Consider the following 20,640-nt stretch of genomic DNA (forward strand, 5'->3'; position numbering starts at 1 on the left):
CAGAAAAGAGTCACAGATTGGTAGACTGGGGAAAGGCTCTATCGATAACCTAGAAAGATGATCGGCAACGACATTTTCGGAGCCTTTCTTGTCCTTGATTTCAAAATTGAATTCTTGAAGAAGCAAAATCCATCTAATTAGCCTAGGTTTTGTTTCCCTTTTTGTCAATAGATGCCTCAAGGTGGCATGATCAGAATAAACGATAACCTTGGACCCTAAGAGATAGGAACGAAATTTATCAAGGGCATATACTACAACAAGTAATTCTTTCTCGGTAGTGGAGTAATTCAATTGAGCTCCCGAGAAAGTTTTACTTGCATAGTATATGGCACAAGGAAGCTTACCCACTCTTTGTCCCAAAACTGCCCCTATGGTATAATCAGAAGCATCACACATGATTTCAAATGGCAATGACCAATTGGGAGGTTGCATGATAGGAGCAGATGACAATAATTCACGCAATTTATGAAAAGCGTCTAGGCATGCTTGATTAAAGACGAAAGGAGTTTCCTTGGCAAGAAGATTGCACAAGGGTCGAGCAATTTTGCTAAAGTCTTTGATAAAACGATGGTAAAAGCCAGCATGACCTAGAAAAGAGCGAACCTCTCTCACCGTTGAAGGTGGAGGCAATTCAGAAATAAGCTCGACCTTCGCTTTATCTACCTCTATTCCTCTCCTTGAGATAACGTGACCCAAAACAATACCTTCTTGAACCATGAAATGGCTCTTTTCCCAACTAAGTACAAGGTTGGTTTCACGACATCTCTTAAGCGCTAGATCTAAGTTTTTGAGGCATGCATCAAATGAAGATCCAAAAACAGAAAAATCATCCATGAAGACCTCTATATACTCTTCCTCCATATCCGAAAAAATTGACATCATACACCTTTGGAATGTGGCGGGTGCATTGTACAAACCAAAAGGCATCTGTCTATAAGCAAATGTGCCGAATGGACATGTAAAAGTGGTTTTCTCTTGGTCTAATGGGTCGAGGTCTACTTGATTGTACCCCGAATAGCCATCAAGGAAGCAATAATATTGTTGCCCGGCCAATCTCTCTAGAATTTGATCAATGAATGGCAAAGGGAAGTGATCCGTTCTAGTGGCGGCATTTAATTTATGGTAATCAATGCATACACACCATGAATTGGTGGTACGCTTAGAGATTTCCTCACCCTTTGCATTCTCAACCACCGTAATCCCCGATTTTTTGGGAACTACTTGAGTTGGACTCACCCATTTGCTATCGGAGATTGGGTAAATGATTCCCGCATCCAAGAGTTTGACAACTTCCTTCTTAACTACTTCTTTCATGCTTGGATTAAGTCCCCTTTGGGCATCCCTAAAGGGTTTTACATCATCCTCCATAAGTATGCGATGTATACAAATAAAGGGGTCAATTCCCTTAAGATCCGCCACACTCCATCCTATGGCTTCCTTATTTTCTTTAAGCACACTTAAGAGAGCATCTTCTTGGTCTTTTTCGAGACTTGAAGAAATGATAACCAGAAGAGTTTCTTTTGGTCCTAAGAATACATACTTGAGATTAAAAGGTAGAGTTTTAAGCTCAAGAATTGGTGGAGAGACTAAAGATGAGACTGGTGGAGTGCTAGAGAGTGGAGGAAGAGGTTCTATTAGAGTTTTCCAAGATGGAAAATCTAAGCTTGCAACAGATTCCATGAGATTGCTTACCTCATTAATTGAATTTTTATTATCAAATCCACAACTTCCATACATTTCAAGAAGGCAAGAGGCTAGAGGATCATCGGATAAAAGAGATGAAAGACTATCCTCAATTGGTTGTTTCATTACCATTGTTGGAATTACTTCCTCGACAACCTCATCTAACACATCTACAAGGCAACACTCCTCCTCATCCATGGGATGTCGACTTGCATGGAAAACATTAAGTTTGATCATCAAATTGCCAAAAGAGAGGTCCATTATCCCAGATCTACAATTAATTGTTGCATTTGCGGTGGCAAGGAATGGTCTTCCCAAAATGATTAGGATGTGGTTAGAGGGGTTAGTAACTGGTTCGGTATCAAGAACTACGAAATCAACCGGAAAGTAGAATTTATCTACCTTGACAAGAATGTCCTCAACCATGCCCCTAGGTGTTTTGACGGATCTATCGGCCATTTGAAGCACCACCGAGGTTGGCTTCAATTCATTCAACCCTAATTGGACATATACGGAGTAAGGAATCAAGTTGACACTTGCACCTAAGTCAAGAAGAGCTCTATGAATTTCATGAGTTCCAATCACACAAGAAATAGTCGGAGCACCGGGATCTTTGAACTTCAGTGGAGTGTTTTGTTGAAGAATAGAGCTCACTTGCTCCGTGAGGAACACTTTTTTAGGGCTTGGTCCCTTGCTCTTCCTCTTTTGTGTGCAAAGATCTTTCAAGAATTTTGCATAAGGTGGAATTTGCTTAATGGCATCCAAAAGAGGAAGATTGATATTGACTTGCTTAAAAACTTCCATCATGTCATGTGTTTTCCCTTCTTGCCTCCCATGAGGCGAAGTTTCCTTTAAAGCATAAGGGAATGGAGCTTTTGGCTCACAAGACTTTGTAATTTGAGAGGATGATGGAGAAGATTGAGAATTTCAATTAGGATCATTTTCATTCAAAGGAGTAGGAGTAGAATTGGAAATTAGATGGGTGACAACTTTAGGTTGCACCGATTCACTATCTTCCTTTGGTAGCTCAACCCTATTATCCACTATTCTACCATGTCTCAAGGTGGTTATGGCTTGCGCTTAAGCTTGGGAAGAATACCTCGATGTAGGGTTTGCTTCCAAACAAAATTGGGCCTTTGGATTCCTCTCGAGTTGACTAGGCAATTTTCCAATTTTTCTTGCATTCAATGCATTAGCTATGGTCCCAATTTGGGATTCAAGCTTTGATATAGAATGAGAGTGGGAACACAACAAGTTGGTATCCCTTTCTAAGTTATCCAAAGCCATCAAGACCTTATATTCAAACGTGGAATTACTAGAAAGTGCTTGAGGATAATGAAAGCCAACTTGGGAATCATACATTTGAGGATGTGAGAAGTCATTTATTCTTTGATGATTACGAACCTCCATTTCTTTTATGAGGTGGAATGTATTTTCTTTGAAGATTTTTAGCTTGGTAAGGGTTTTCATTCCATAATGGAACATATGCTTTTGAATAAGGGTGAGCAAATGTGGCATTAACTTGTTCAAAGCGTTCATTAACAACATGTCCATGGGGACAATTGAAAGTAGTATGCAAAACACTTGAACATGTCATGCAAGGCTCACAAAGATGAGTTGTATGATGAAAAAGAGACACATTGGTAGCCGGTTTTTGATTCAATAAGAATTGATCAAGTTTTTGAGAAAGAGTTTTAACCTCGGCTATAATTTCCCTTGAATTATCAATTTGACACACTGTTACACTTTCCTCTTTTTTAGTAAAACCATGGTCAAGCCGAGAAGTGTAATATTTGTGCAAAGAATTTTCACTCATTTTTTCAAAGAGGTGTCAAATGTCATCTTCATGTTTTCCAAAATATGAACCCCCACATGAGGTATCAACTATGTCCTTTTGCATGTTGGATAGGCTTTCATAGAAGTATTGGACAACTTGCGATTTTGGGATACCATGGTGTGGACACTTTCTTAGCAAGTCATTCAATCTCTCCCACACCTCATGCAACAACTCTCCTTCCCTTTGAGAAAATTCTCTAATTAAAGCACACATTACATTGGTCAAACTTACGAGGTTAAATTTTTTTAAAAACTCATTTTGCATTTGTGCCCAAGATGTTATTGAATTCACCCCTAAAGTATTGAACCAATGCTTTGCTTTATTTTTAAGTGTAAAAGGGAAGAGGAGTAATTTAAGAACTTCCTCCGGGACATCCATGTACCTCACGGTGGAACATAGTTCAAGAAATTCATTGAGATGCCTATATGGTTCCTCTTCATCCAAGCCATAAAAGAGTGGACACATTTGAATGGTCTCGGGCTTGATTTCATATTGATTAGCCTCAAAATTAGGCAACACAATGCAAGTAGGTGCATGGTATGCATGAAGATTATAATGATCACGAAGGACCATTGGGGGAATTGGAGCTTGAACTCCGGGGTCATGTTGATTAAGAGGTAGGTTATGCATGAAACGTGGGTCTAAGTAGCCACGATTACCCTCTAGATTTTCCATGTGAATGCCTAGAATGTATGATAGGACAAGGTTTATACAAGGCTACAATTGACACACAAATCACCACAAAACAAGCAAGCACTCCTCTTTCACAACAAATCAACAATCAACAATCAACAATCAACAAACTTCCTTCACATACAATGTTCCCATACTCCCATGCTTTGATAACAATGCAAAGTAAAGTAAATAGCCTCCACGCGGGCTTACGATTTATCTAAGAATTCAAAAACAAGCCTCCACGCGGGCCGACAATTTAACTAAGGGGTTGAGTAAGAAAGTCTCACAAAGGTCCTTTAGCACTTCAACTCCAAATTTAAAGCTTAGCTTAGCAAATTTTTTTATTTTTTATTTTAGCACTTTTCCTTGCTTGCCTAGCTCTTTTACTTGACGGCTCCTTTACTTGCCTCCTAGCTCAATACTCCTTGTCAAAGATGAACAAACACAATAAGTAATCTAAAGGAAAAACAAAGTAAAGACATGATCAAAAGAGTACTAATTCCTAATTGATTCCATAAATACAATGTTACCTAATCCCTGGCAATGGCGCCAAAAACTATGGTGTCTCAACCCTAGGTGTGCACAAAATAATGCACAACACCTTGAGTTTGGAAATTAGTGTCAAGTGGGCATCATAGTTTAATTTATAAACCGCTTAACACCTATACTATGTAGTATGAGTGAGAAGGGGTCGTCCCAAGGGATTGAAGTCGTACTTGAATGTGAAAATGCAACTGGGGTCAGTAGGTCGAGTGATACACAAATGGTTGGTTGGTTAAGTACACTAGAGAGCAACTAAATTAAACTAAGTGATTGAATGTAACAAGAGTAAGCAAGAGAGAGGGAGAGATCTTGGGGTTTAGAGGTCACCACCAAGCAATGTTTTTCTACACTTCCAACTAGTGACTAATGAGGGTAAAGTGTGTTGCAATATTTGTGTGTGTGTGCTTGGTTGATTTAATTAGCAAGGGTGACCAATTTAAGCATACATTGTCTAATCAACATGTAAAAAGCACAATATATTTAGCAATTAAGTATATATTGTCTAAATAGCATGTGAGAAGCACAACATATCTAACAAGTCATTAATCCTTTCATTAAGCTCACAAGCCAAACACACCACAAGGTTAGAGACATATGTTACTTGCATTCAAAATTATGGAACATCAAACAACTAGCATGGATTGTCCTCTCATCTAACAATTATGCTATCACTACACTACAATTAAACTAGTGGCATAAAATTAAACTAACTAAGCTAAGGCAGAGGCATAATCCATCAAGGAGTAAGCATGGACCATCTAGAAAATCACAAGAGCATTCTTTTAAGCACAATGTTTGATAATCCCTAAATCCATAACATTAATACACATGACATGTATCAATTACATAAGAAATAGAGGTAAACACATGAACATCTATTCTAGCATACATAAACATATGGATAGAATGAAATGATTGACTAGAAGCATTAAACCACATAAATCATTGAATAAATAAGATCTATATGTATAAAAGTGTCAAAACATTAATTACAACACTAATCCCTCAATAATACACAAGATTAAGATATAGAAAGCATGCTTGGGGCTAACTTTAGCCCCAAGAGGATGTCTAGCCACTCATGGTGATGATGCTCCAACCCTCAAGGGCTAATTCCATGGTTGAAATCTGCTCCTTGTTGATGAAGAGTCTCCAATGGTGTCTCTAGCCTCCTCCTCCTCTAAGCTTCCTCTCCAACAGATGATATGAAATTAAAATTGGCTCTTCCTTTGTAAAAGCAATCCTTATCCTTATATAGGTAGGTCAAAATGACATCCAAAATGAGCTGGGGTCGTGCACAAAATATTCCCTAAAGATTGGATAAAGGACAACTTTCAATGAGATGGAATTTTAACTTTTTTGCACTGAAGGAAGTTCGATCGATCGAACCTTGAACTTGGATCGATCGAAAGTAAGTGAGATCGATCGAACTTAGGCTGGATCGATCCAACTGGCTGAGCTTTTTGGAAAAAGACAAATCTGAGATATTTATGGGAAAAAGGATAAAAATGGTTAGTGGGTGGTACAGCTGTGGATAGGATCAATCATTTGAATAAGGACAAAAGTGTTCGATCGATCGAAGGATGGTGTTGGATCGATCAAACTTTTGGAACTTTATGCCTTTGGGTCAAGGCTTGGATCTATCTTGAAGTGCTTCGATCGATCATTGTTCGATCGATCGAACCTTGAACTTGGATCGATCAAACTTTGTTGCTTGCCACCTTTGGCTTCATTTGCTTCCTTCTTTCTCCACTTTGTTCCTTTCTTTGATTAATCCCAGAATTGCTTCAATTAAGCTCTTATTTGGCTAAGTTAGCTTATTTTTGGAATAAGTGCCTGAAAAAAGAAATAATACGAAATCAATCTAAAACGGTAAAGTAAGATCGATAAAGGTATTAGAATGCCTAAGCTTAAGGGGTTTAAATATGCATTTTTCAGTGCTCATCAAAATACAAGTCCACCAAGTGGTACCCACATCAAAATCCTGACAACTAAAGTCACAAAATGAATATCTCTAAACCGTGCTTGGCAACACCAAGCTAAATAAAAATTTCTCAATTTTCCATCGATCCATAAACAACCACTGGAACTACGATTCCTCAAAACTATACCTACTCACAACTAGGATAAGACGACTCCACAAACAAGCCAGATCCAACAACAATCCTTCAAAACTCTTCCTAAGAGTCAACCACAACAAGGTCTCCAAAACTAAAACAAGTCTCCAAAAGACATCCTTAAACAGCGTCAAGCTCACACAACGAGTTAACCAAATCCTCAATCAAATAGATACAAGTCCCTGAAATTGATCTCACACCAATCAACTCACTCTAAGCACCACAACTCCATCAACAACCACAATAAAAACTCCCCAAGGGAAGACACGACATAAATGAAACCACCAATCCTAAGAAGAACAACACCACGAATCTGTCTCTGAAACGAAAGACAATAAGGTCAAAGACTTCACCCCCTGCATGGAAGTAAGTTGACCAAAATCAACCAAATCCTCACCAAGGACTCAAAACAACAATGGTGATCCTCACAGACCAGCTAACCCCAAAGCTGTGCACAACGCAACGAAGAAAAGAGACTCGCTCCTTGTGAAGTCCCTTACTCAAACCAAGAAAAGAAAAGGAACCATATTCTCCCACAAATGTTAACACGACACATAGGAAAATGGAGCAAAAAGGGAGCAAAAAGGAAAAACGAAACATGGAAGTCATGCAAATAACAAGGAAATGCAACTACCATGAAGGCAAATCTACTCACATAGATAAAATCAAAGGTACATGCATCACGTCTCCACGTAAGCACAAAAGTATGTCATTAAAATACAGTAACAACATGGCATCTCTAAGCATATAGAGAATGCATACTAATGCCACACAATAAGAAAGCAAATGTGGACACACTTCCACCTACTCATGCATTACAATATCATAAATCATACTACTAACATGGTAGTAAACGAAACTGCAGAAAATAAAAATGAAAATGATGTAATAATGAACCTTATGGACATTATGTCCTAGAGTGTATAGGTAAAAGGAAGACTAGTCCTAGCCATAATCTGACTCCAAAAACTAATGTGGCAACAACCTGTCTCAAAACAATCGTGAGCCCTTACCACAATGGTAAGACTCTAACAATCCATCTCTGAATCTAAAGGTGACACTATAAGTGACACTAACAATGCAATACTCTCACTAACCCGAAACATCAATCAATCGACTTGATCCCAAAAGCGTCATCACGCAAGGAGAACTCAAATGATATGGCTACTCTAGCCATACAATAGAACAATCAAATCAATCTCCAAAATCATCCCCAAAATGACCATCAATCACCGTCTTAACACCAGATGCACAAAACAATCATGACATGCCCAAATGGCAATTAGTTCAATATTTCTTTAAGAGTTTATTCGATAATTACAAGGGTATAGTTGATGCTTCCATGGGTGGCTCTTACATTGATAGGCATGAGGATGACGTGTGGCGTCGTTATGAGAGCATGAGTGAAAATTCTTTGTATCGAACTTTATCTTCTAAGAATGGTAGGAATTCAAGTGGAAGGAAGAGTGTTGGCTTACATCAAGTTGACCATTCTAATGAAATAGCCGCTGAGATGAAATCCTTATCTCAAAGGTTTGATCAATTCTTAATCAACCAAAACTCGGCAAATCAAGTATCTTTCATCCCTAACCATTCCCATCATGCATCTAATGAATCATATGACTTGTTCAAGTGTTTTAAATTCTACTTCCAATTGTCCCCATGGACATGTGCAAAGTGAGCATCATGAACAAGTCAATGCAGCTTTTGTTAATCAAGGGAACAATCCTTATGGCAATCATTATAATTCTAGTTGGAGGAATCACCCGAATTTCACTTGGAGAAACCAAGGGGAAGGCTCAGACCCTCCCCAAGGTGGTTTTCAAGGGAAGTATGTTCCACCTCTAATGCAAAGCCAAGGTTCCTAAGGTTTTAGATCATCATTTCAATCACAAGGAAATCAATTTTCTAATTCTCATTTTCCTAATCAACCATTATATTCTCAAGGAAATTCTAGGAGTCCCGCTTTTGAAGAGAAAGTTTTGACTGCTCTAGGCACTCTAGAGGCGAACACTCAATTGCTTCATTCTCATTCTCAATCCATTGCTAAGCTAGAAACCCAAGTAGGGCAAATAGCTAATACTTTAAATGCTAGAGATAAAGGGAAAATGCCTTTGAATGCCCCACCAAAGCGACAATGTGTTATGGAGACTCATTCCTCATTGGAAGGTCACACAATTGAGCATGTCAATGTAGTGACTACCTTGAGAAATGGGAAGATTGTGGACAACCAAGTGGGCATGTCCAATAAAGAAAATGAACTGGTGCAACCCAAAGTTAACACCAGTCACATTTCTTATCATATTCCTCCTTCATTGCATACGCATCATCATTCAAGTGAGAAAGTGTTACAAAGCGATTTGAAAACTGATTTGATGAAAAGTGATTTGCAAAAAAATTTCAAAACTTCTTGCGTTAAAAAGACTTTAAAGAAAATTTCTGAAAAGGTTTTTGAACCAAAAGCTCCATTTCTGGATGCCTTAAAAGGATCCATTTCAATTGACTAGCAAAAGGCCAAAACAAATGAAATTATGGATGTGTTTAGGCAAGTGAAAGTCAATCTTCCACTTTTGGATGCAATCAAGCAAATTCCGGCTTATGCCAAGTTTTTAAAATATCTTTACACCCAAAAGAAGAAGAACAAAAGCCAAGCACCTAGGAAGGTGGTCTTGACCGAGCAAGTAAGCTCAATTTTGCAACATAACACTCTTCCAAAATTCAAGGACCCCGGTTCACCTACTACTTCATGCATCATTGGTGACCATGTCATTAATCGAGCTTTCCTAGACTTAGGAGCAAGTGTTAATCTTTTTCCATATTCGGTATATGTCAAATTAGGCTTAGTAGACTTGAAACCAATGTCGGTGGTTTTGCAACTTGCCAACCGATCCATCAAAAAGCCTAGGGGTATCATTGAGGACGTATTGATTAAGATTGATAAATTTTTCTTCCCCGTTGATTTCGTTGTCATTGACACGGAACCGGTCCTGAATCCTAAGAGCCAAATTCCCGTTATTCTTGGCCGTCCTTTCTTGGCAACCGCGAATGCCAACATTAATTATAGGATGGGGATAATGAAGATCTCATTTGGTCACATGAAGGTAAAGTTGAATATCTTCAATCCAACCCCCAATTCATTTGACAAGCATGAAGAAGTGAATGTTGTAAAGAAATATCATGACCATGAATGGGAAGGAATAGAGTCTTTGTTTGAAACCAAAATTTCAAAAAGTTTATCTTCAACCCTAAATTCCAAGAAAGTTGTTTCAAAATCTTATTTTGAAAGGGCATGGAAGCCCAAAGATCATTGTGACCAAAGACCAAAAATTTCTTTTGAGCCTAATCCAATAAGTTCTCTAGGGAACTATTTGTTGGGTGGAGTTCAAAGTACTTATCACCCCATCAAGGAAAGGATACACTACAAGATGTTTGATCCGGGCTAAAAGAGCCCAACGTTTTGCTAGAGACGGTAAAGACTAGTACATTTCATAGGGTGTCACAACCCTATTCCTCTCTCATTTCTATTTTAAATTTCATTTCTTGCGAAGTCTAGATATTTGCTTTAGGTTCATATGCATTGCTAGAAACTGTGATTAGGATTGTATGCATTTTCATGTTGAAAATGGACATTTTGCATTAGTTCGATCGATCTCCAAGGAGGTTCGATCGATCGAACTCCATACCTGCATCCAACCTGCATCCAATCACCTTTCTGTCCAATCATTCGAAGAAAACCTACATATTTCAGCTCTCTGTCCCATCGTTCAAACTTGTTCCTAGATCGATCTTTAGTTCTTGGATTGATCCAACTTCATCTTGGATCGATCTGCAGTCTCAACACTTAAAAAAATTTTGAACCTGCATCCACCCTCTGCAAAAGGCCTCTTTGTCCCATTGATCGAACCTATCTGTAGGTTTTTACATGTTCGATCAATCAGAGTTCTTCTGAGATCGATCTTGGAGAGATCGATCTATGCTCTTTGATTTACTGTTTTGATTGAAGTTTGACTTTTGATTTGAATTTTAAATATATATATATATATATATATATATATTATTTTATATTCCAAAATTATTTTATTTTATATTATTATTGTTTATTTTTATTTTATTTAGTTTTATTCTTCAAAAATCCAAAAAAAAAAAAAATTAATAAAATATTTTTCATTTTTAATTTTTAATTTTTGATTTCTAATTTTCAAAAATTCAAAAGCTTCAAAAAAAAAATAATAATAATTTTGTCTTTTAGTGAGAAGAGATTGATTCAAGTTCGATCGATCTGAGATTTCAGTTCGATCAATCGAACTGGTAACGGAATGTTTTTAAAAATCAAACCTAAGGTTATTAGATCGATACCACAGATCGATCTAACACCCTCGTCTTCGTCCCTCGCCGCTGCAAACTCACTTCCCCACCTCCGACGAACCCTCCGGCAACTCCATCTCATCTCAAATCTCTCTCCCTCATCTCGGATCTCATATTTCATCTCCCTCTCATTTCATCTCTCGGTTTTGGGGAAGATCCGAGATCCTTCTTTTGATTCAAGCTTTATCTTCATGAATTTATGCTTTATATGCTAGATCTATGATGTTTTGTTGATGAATCTTGCCATTGATGAAGCTTTGAAGCTATGTATATATGTGTATATATATCGTTTTATATTTTTTATTTTAATTTTTGATTTTGGGGGTCACGGGCCAAGGAAAGTGACTAAGATTGTTGATTTGTTGTGTAGAGGGGCCCACAAGCTTGTTTGTGAGGCCCCCGTGCCATCCACGTCACAGATCTACGAATTTTCAAATTTCACCTCATAGTTCGATCGGTTGAACTTTTTCTCAGATTGATCTATAATCGATCTCACTTATTCAAGATCGATCGAGCTTGCATCGATCTCACATTTTTGTGATCGATCAAACTTCACAGATTTGCTTCACACACTTCACACACCTTCTCTTGTGTTTCATGCTATCTCATATATGCCTAATGCCTGTGTTTTCCACATTGGATGCATTCCATACTTATACTGTCAAGCATGCTTCACATCATGTCACTTATTTTTTGTCACTTGCATAAATTCATGTTCTTTATCTGTTTTGTCTATCTTACTTGACATACATGATTATATAAACTGTGCTTTAATTCTTTATACCAGCACTGACTTCCTTTTTGAGTTTTCCTTTTTATTTTGTATGCCATGGCTAGGGTCAAGACTGTTGCTCGTGGACATTATCACCGTAGAGTCAGGCGGAGATTAGACGACCAGGCAGGTCTATCTCACGTCCAAGACCTCATTCCCGAGCTAGAGCCAGATCAGATACAGGACCAGCCAGAGGCAGATGCACCTCAGTCTCCATCCGCTGATAGTAGACTATAATCTTCAGCTGAGGCATCTTCTTCACAGGCTGACGCTAAGGCTGAGCATATACCATCTCTATAACCACCACCAGCTCAGCTAGCCCAGGACTTAGACCTGCCATTACTGAGATACTCACGCCTTCAGGTGGCGCATGAGTTGGTCTTCGATACAGACTTTTTCTCCCAGTTTGTTCTTACCAGAGCAGCATATGACGACATAGATCGGAGGGGCATTTCAGCCATATTAGCCCATGTTACTTATCCAGTGTACCCGAGGTTGGTTCGGATGTTCTTCCAGAACCTCCAACCTACCCCGAGTAACCTGGCGGAGCTGCGGACTACCATTGACGGCTACCCCATCAGTATTACTGTGGACACTCTATTCAGATCAGGCCGATGTCCACACGTTTGCCCTCCCGATCTCCAGACTACATATCCTACTCTGTAGAGGCCTTTTTATGTAGACATGGTCATGGCACTCACAGGTCACTATACAGGTGGCGAGACTTTCGCCACTCACACTTATTTGCCAGACGACCTTTGGTTCTTTGATTCGATGCTATTTCGAAATGTTTTCATTGCCGGCCACAAGATACAGAGGCGCGGAGACTATCTGACAGCTCTGTACACCTTCTATATAGGGCATTGGCTATCCATTCCTGCGCTCATCTGGAGTGTTATGATGAAGTTATATGTTAATCATATCAGCAAGGCCAAGCCCAAACGGGCTAAGTATCTCCCATTCGGCTATCTCATCACACAGATTCTGAGAGACCAACGCTATCCCTTCCATCTACGGGAGCGTACTGAGTTTAGGGCCTGCTTGTTCCAGAAGAAGGATTGGGATAAGAGCTACAAGGCTCTTATCAATAGTCTACAGGACGACGCTGTAGAGGCAGCTGAGGAGCTTGAGAGAGATGAGTTGGAGCAAGCAGCAGCAGAGTAGCCGGCGGACGATGTACCAGTCGATCCGGCTGCCATGCATATGGACATTGATTTGGAACAGCCTGCAGAGGACCCAGAGCATCACTCTCCGGTTGGGTCGCCCGTTCATAATGAAGAGCAGGCTCAGGATCATCATTCTCCCGATCCAGCAGCACTTGAGGCTCCAGTTCAGATACCCAGCTTCGGAGAGCGTCTTCAGACTCTGGAGGATGGCATGGTTTCCATCTGGGCTGATATTGCTTCACTCCGTACGGATGTCATAGCTGCATTATGTGATCTATCCAGAGACATCCGCGGAGCACGCCCTGCTTGTCCTTCCTCCTCCACTTGATATTTCCATATCTTCTTCTCCTATTATATATCTGTGATATCTGCCATATTTTTGCTACTGTTATATACTTATGGCCAGTCTGTTGGCCTAGACACTGGATGTACTATACTATGCTTTATTTCTCTTTCATGCATACTTTGTTTTTGGATGTCATATATGCGTATTGATATATCTGTCTGTGATTGACTCCATCAGGTGCATCCCAGTGACTTTAGTGAGAGAGAGTACTGCTTAAATTTTTCAGGACCACCCTTTTTCCTCTCTCTTTACTTCAATTTCTTATCCCATTTACACTTGCATGTCCACTGTGCACTGTTATTATCCCCTTTGTTATCTAATGAACTTTTATCCAGTGCCATCTTTTCAGGACCACAGTTAATCCCAAGTTTGGGGGGGCTATGCCACCTACTTTGGATACTTCTGTCCCGGTCATTTTTGCTAGTTGCACTGGTATACTTTTTCCTTTGTTCTCTTTATATATTGAGGACATTGTGCCATTTAAGTTTAGGGGGGGGGGGGTAATGGTGTTAATTACAGTATTTGCTTTAACTTCAAAATTTTAAGCATGACTAGTGTATTTGAGGAATTTTCTATGATTGGTCCATTTTAGCTTTGATTTTGATCTTTTGAGGACTATATTGCTTAAAATTTAAAAATTGCTTGACTTGAGAGTCCAATACTCCTTGTATGCCTTGTGGATGCCATTTAGGAGTAAATTTTTTGAAAGATTGATATCATGCTTGCACTTGTGGTCCACATCATCCTGATTTTGTGATTGTTATAAGATTCACTCTGGGATTCTACACTAGCACAGGCGCACACTAGCATTCATTTATGGGGTACATGCTTTGTTGATTATTAAATTGGTTATATCCTAATTGAGCTAATAGTGCATTGAAAGCTTTCATTTTGATAAAGGTGGATAACAACCCCTTTTCACTAAGTAGCCGGGATTCTAGCCTCATCAAGCACTGAACTTCTTGCGCTAAAAAGTGGAGGGCCCAAACTCTAGGTTAATAATTGAACTTGTTTATTCAAAAAAAAAAAAAAAAAGTTGCAAAAGTAATAAAAAAAGTAAGGACTTCTCCCAAAAGGTGAGAAGTGGGAAATGATTAGATGGAGGTTGTCTTGATTTATAGCCTAGTTGATTTGAGCTTGTAAGTCCTTAGGGGTGTTTGAACACCTAGTGCCCTAAAGCCGTCTGGTTTGAGAGTCATTGACCTAACGCTCGGCCTTATGGATCGCTAGAAAGCTTAATAGATCAACATATTGCACCATGCTTCCATCTTTGATCCTTAGGGATAAAAAAAAATAAAAAAAAATAAAAAAAACGAGTGAAAAGAATAAGCGCACCTAGATGAATAAAGCTTTTATAAAAGGTCCACTCTTTGTCTTGTTGATTGGTACTAGATTTGTGAGCTAGTTTGAGAGTAAGGATGTGATCATTTCTTTAGTTGGCTAAGATATCAACATACTTAATGCCGGTCCACTCAAAAAGAATTCTAGAGTTGTTTTGATCTTCATTATCATTTTCTTGATGTGTGGAGGACCATACTTGCTTGCTTGATGTTAAAATTTTGGGAGATTGCTTGGAAAGGGTTGAAAAATTACATACTTGAGGTAGTTTTCTCCCAACGCTTGTTTGCAATATTGGTGCCTCTTTTGTGAGAATGAGCTTAATGTTTGTGGGTATCATTTCTGGAAACCCTCATGAGACTTCACTTGCCCACTAGGGGTAACTTAGGGGTTTAAAAGGCTTGTTGCATATGCTAAATGTAATCGTGTTCCCTACGAAAGTGGCGCTATCCATTTATTGCTTTCTAATTCATAGTTGTATAGTTGTTCATTTCATGGGGTCTGATAAGGGCTGAAAAGTGCACATTTAAACCCCTTAAGCTTAGGTATTCTAGAACCTTTATCTATCTTATTTTTTCGCTTTAGATTGATTTTGTATTATTTTCGTTTTCAGGTACTTATCCCCAAAATAAGCTAACTCAACTAAATAAGAGCATAATTGAAGAAAAGTGGGAGCAAAAGGAAGCAAGTGGTGGAAATTCAGCAAGTTTGATCGATCTTAGGAAGTATTCGATCGATCGAAAGTTCATCGATCTAAACATTTCAAGATGGATCCAAGCTCTTTTGTCCTTATCCAAAGATCCCACAAAGTTTGATCGATCCAACTTTCTTCCGATCGATCGAAAAGATTCCATCTTATCCAGTTGTACCACTACACCTACCACTTTTGTCTCATTCCCCAAAATATCTCAGATTTTTTCTTTATCCAAAAAGGCGCCGCCATAGAGGATCGATCCAGCTTAAGTTCGATAGATCTCAGTTATGTTTGATCGATCTCACCACAAGTTCGATCGATCGAACTTCCTCAAGCCCAAGAAAATTTAATTTCCAGCTTATTAAAAGTTGTCTCATATCCAATCATTGGAAGGAATATTGGTGTACGAGCCCAACTCATTGGGGGTGACATTTAACCTACCTATATAAGGAATATGAGCCATTCTTGAGATAGGAGACATACATACACTAGAGACACAATTGATATATCATATTCTTAGTGAGGAAGAAAAAAAGAGAGGAGGCTAGAGACATAAGCTTGGAGTTCTTCCATCAACCAAGAAAAAGAGCAATCTCTACCATGGAGTTAGCCCTTGAGGGTTAGAGGACACCATCTATGAGTGGCTAGACATCCTCTTGGGGCTAGAGTTAGCCCTAAGCATGCTTTCTACATCTTGATTTATGTATTTTTGAGGGGATTTGTATTGTGATACATGTTTTGATTTAATTATTTACATAGATCTTGTTTATTCAATGATTTATGTGGTTTAATGCTTCCAATTGATCATTTCATTCTATCCATATGTCTATGTATGCTAGAATAGATGTTCATGTGTTTGTCTCTAGATTTTGTGTTATTGATACTTGTCTATATGTATTAATGCTATAGATCTAGAGATTGTCAAGAAATAGTGCTTAATAGAATGCTCTTGTGGTTTATTTGATGGTTTATTCTCATTTCTTGATGGATTGTGCCTCTCCCTTAGTTTAATTAGTTTAATTTCATGTCATTAGTTTAATTGTAGTGTAGTTGTAGTTTAGATGTTAAATGGGAGGACAATCCATGCTTGTTGTTTGATGTTCCATACTTATGAAAACAAGTAGCATATGTCTCTAACTTTGTGATGTGTTTGGATTATGAGCTTAAAGAAAGGATTAACGGCTTAGTTTGATATATTGTGCTATCCACCATATTACTTAGACAATATATACTTAATTAGTCATCCATGCTTGTTGAAACAACCACACACACACACACTATTGTTGTAATACATTTTTCCCCCCTCATTAATCATTCATTAAGGGTGTAGAAAAGCTATGCTTAGTGGTGATCTCTAAACCCCAAGATCTCTCTCTCTTATTTTCTCCCTATTGCATTTAATTGTTTACTTTAGTTTAAATTTCATCTTAGTGTAATTCAACCACCAACCAATCTTTTGATCACTCAACCTACTAACCCTAATCTCGATTCCACAACCTAATACGACCCACTAATCCCTTGGGATGATCCCTACTCGCCCTAACTATATTTTTAGTGAAAGGTAGTAGTAGCATATTATAAATGTAAAACTTGGCCACACTTATCTTAGTCCAATATCTCATCTTTTTGCAAGCTTTGGTCCCGACACCACCATATATCCACTGTGCACTGTTATTATTCCCCTTTGTTATCTAATGAGCTTTTATCCAGTGCCATCTTTTCAGGACCACATTTAATCCCAAGTTTGAGAGTGTTATACCACCCACTTTGGATACTTATGTCCCGGTCATTCTTTGCTATAGCTACACTGGTATACTCTTTTCTTTGTTTTCTTTGCACATTAAGGACATTGTGCTATTTAAGTTTAGGGGTAATGGTGTTAATTGCAGTATTTGCTTTCAATTCCAAATATTAAGCATGACTTGTATATTTGAGGGATTGTCTATGATTGGTCCATAATTAGTGATGACTTTCATCTTTTGAGGACTATATTGCTTAGAATTTAAAAATTGCTTGACTTGAGAGTCCAATACTCCTTGTATGCCTTGTGGATGCCATTTAGAAGTAAATTTCTCAAAAAATTGATGTCTTGCTTGCATTTGTGGCCCACATCATCCTGATTTTGTGATTGTTTTGAGATTCACTCTAGGATTCTACACTAGCACAGGTGCACACTAGCATTCATTTGTGGGGTACATGCTTTGTTGACTATTGAATTGGTTATATCCCAATTAGGCTAATAGTGCATTGAAAACTTTCATTCTTGATAAAAGTGGATAATAAACCCTTTTTATTGAGTAGCTGGGATTCTAGCCTCATCAAGGACTGAACTTCTCACGCTGAAAGGTGGAAGGCCCAAACTCTAGGTTAATAATTGAATACAGAAAAAAAAAAAAGTGCGGATTTCTCCCAAAAGGTGAGAAGTAGGAAATGATTAGATGTAAGTTGTTTTGATTTGTAGCCTAGTTGATTTGAGCTTGTAAGTCCTTAGGGGTATTTGAACGCCTAATGCCCTAAAGTCGTCCGGTTTGGGAACGCTCGACCTGATGGATCGCTAGAAAGCTTAATAGATCAACACATTGCACTATGCTTCCATCTTTGATCCTTAGGATTAAAAAAAAAAATTTGAGTGAAAAGAATAAGCGCACCTAGATCAATAAAGCTTTAATAAAAGGTCCACTCTTTGTCTTGATGATCGGTACTAGATTTGTGTACTAGTTTAAGGGTAAAGATGTGATCATTTCTTTAGTTGGCTTAGATAGCAACACACTTGATGCTAATCCACTCAAAAAGGATTCTAGTGTTGTTTTGATTTGCATGATCATCTTCTTGATGTGTGGAGGATCATACTTGCTTGCTTGATGTTAAAATTTTGGGAGATTGTTCAGAAATGGTTGAAAAATTGTATACTTGAGGTAGTTTTCTCCCAATGCTTGTTTGCAATATTGGTGTCTCTTTAGTGAAAATGAGCTTAATGTTTGTGGGTATCATTTCTGGAAACCCTCACGAGACTTCACTCTTCCACTAGGGGTAACTTAGGGGTTTAAAAGGCTTGTTGCATACGCTAAATGCAATCGTGTTCCGGCGTTATCCATTTATTGCTTTTTAGTTCATTCTTGTATAGTTGTTCATTTCATTCCTTTACTTAGTAGTTCATTGCTAGGGACTAGCAATATTTAAGTTTGGGGGTGTGATGAGTGCTGAAAAGTGCGCATTTAAACTCCTTAAGCTTAGGTATTCTAGAACCTTTATCTATCTTACTTTCTTATTTTAGACTAATTTCGTGTTATTGCCCTTTTTAGGTGCTTATCTCCAAAATAAGCTAATTCAGCCAAATAAGAGCTTAAAAGAAGCTAACTCAAGCTAGATGGAAAAAGGAGTAAAGTGGAAGCAGATTGAAGCAAAGTGTGGAAATTCAGCAGGTTCGATCGATCTCAAGAATACTTCGATCGATCGAAAGTTCATCGATCTAGACTCTCCAAGATGGATCCAAGCTCTTTTGTCCTTATCCAAAGATCCCACAAAGTTTGATCGATCCAAAAATTCTCAGATAGATCGAAAAGATTCCATCTTATCCTATTGTACCACCCTACCTACCAATACTTCGATCGATCGAAAGTTCATCGATCTAGACTCTCCAAGATGGATCCAAGCTCTTTTGTCCTTATCCAAAGATCCCACAAAGTTTGATCGATCCAAAAATTCTCAGATAGATCGAAAAGATTCCATCTTATCCTATTGTACCACCCTACCTACCACTTTTGTCTCATTCCCCAAAATATCTTAGATCTGTCCTTATCCAAAAAGGCGCCGCCATGGGAAGATCAATCCAGCCAAAGTTTGATAGATCTCAGCCATGTTTGATCGATCATAGCACAGGTTTGATTGATCGAACCCTCTCAAATCCGAAAAAAATATATCTCTAGCTCATTAAAAGTTGTCGCATTGTGCAATCATTGGAGGAGCCCTTGTGTACGAGCCTGGACCATTGGGTGTGACATTTGAGCTACCTATATATGGAATATAAGCCACTTTTATAGATAAATAGTTTTTAATAGTCTTAGATACAATTCTTAGAGAGGAAGAAAAGAGAAGATGAGGCTAGAGACATTCTTGAGATGTTTTCCATCTTCTTCAAGAAGCAGAGCACTTGTACCATGGAGATAGCCCTTGAGGGTTGGAGGACACCATTCATGAGTGGCTAAACATCCTTTTGGGGCTAGAGTTAGCCCTAAACATGCTTTCTTTACCTTAATTTATATATTTTTGAGGGGATTTGTGTTGTAATACATGTTTTGACATATTTATATACATAGATCTTGTTTATTCAATGATTTGTGTGGTTTAATTCTTCCAATTGATCATTTCATTCTATCCATATGTCTATGTATGCTAGGATAGATGTTCATGTGTTTATTTCTATCTCTTGTGTTGTTGATGCATATCTATGTATGTTGATGCTCTAGATCTAGAGATTGTCAAGACATAGTGCTTAAAAGAATGCTCTTGTGGTTTATTTGATGGTTCATACTCATTTCTTAATGGATTGTGCCTCTCCCTTAGTTTAATTTCCATGTTATTAGCTTAGATGTAGTGTAGGTACCCTAGTTGTTAAATAAGAGGACAATCCATGCTTGTTGTTTGATGTTCCATACTTATGAATGCAAGTAGTATATTTCTCTAATTATGTGATGTGTTTGGATTGTGAGCTTAAAGAATGATTAATGACTTAGTTTGGTGTATTGTGCTATTTATTGTGTTGTTTAGACGATATATACTTAATTGGTCATCAATTCTTGTAAAAACAACCACACACACTCACTATTGTTGCAACATATGTTTTCCCCCTTATTAATTATGAATTGAGTTTATAGAAAGGTGATGCTTAGTAGTGATCTCTAAGTCCCAAAATCTCTCTCTTGTTTTCTCTATCCTTTAATTACTTGTTTTACATTGATCTTATTTAATCTTAATTGTAGTTTAATCAACTAAACAACCTACCTTTGATTACTCGACCTACTAACCCTAAGCATTGTTCCATTACTAGTAGCCTTTCAATCCCTTGGGACGATCCCTACTCACCCTTGCTATATTTTTAGTTAAT

The 20,640-nt window shown here is 38.1% G+C and overlaps 1 pseudogene; it reads right to left on the bottom strand.

Annotated features, from left to right (window-relative positions):
* The window catches only part of LOC132296582 (uncharacterized), a 174,206-nt pseudogene that overhangs the window by 3,326 nt on the left and 150,240 nt on the right, over positions 1 to 20,640 (bottom strand).

Source organism: Cornus florida, unplaced genomic scaffold, assembly GCF_030987335.1.
Source record: "Cornus florida cultivar Cherokee Brave unplaced genomic scaffold, ASM3098733v1 CherokeeBrave_3.0.0_Hap2_Chr02, whole genome shotgun sequence".
Classification (NCBI taxonomy): domain Eukaryota; kingdom Viridiplantae; phylum Streptophyta; class Magnoliopsida; order Cornales; family Cornaceae; genus Cornus; species Cornus florida.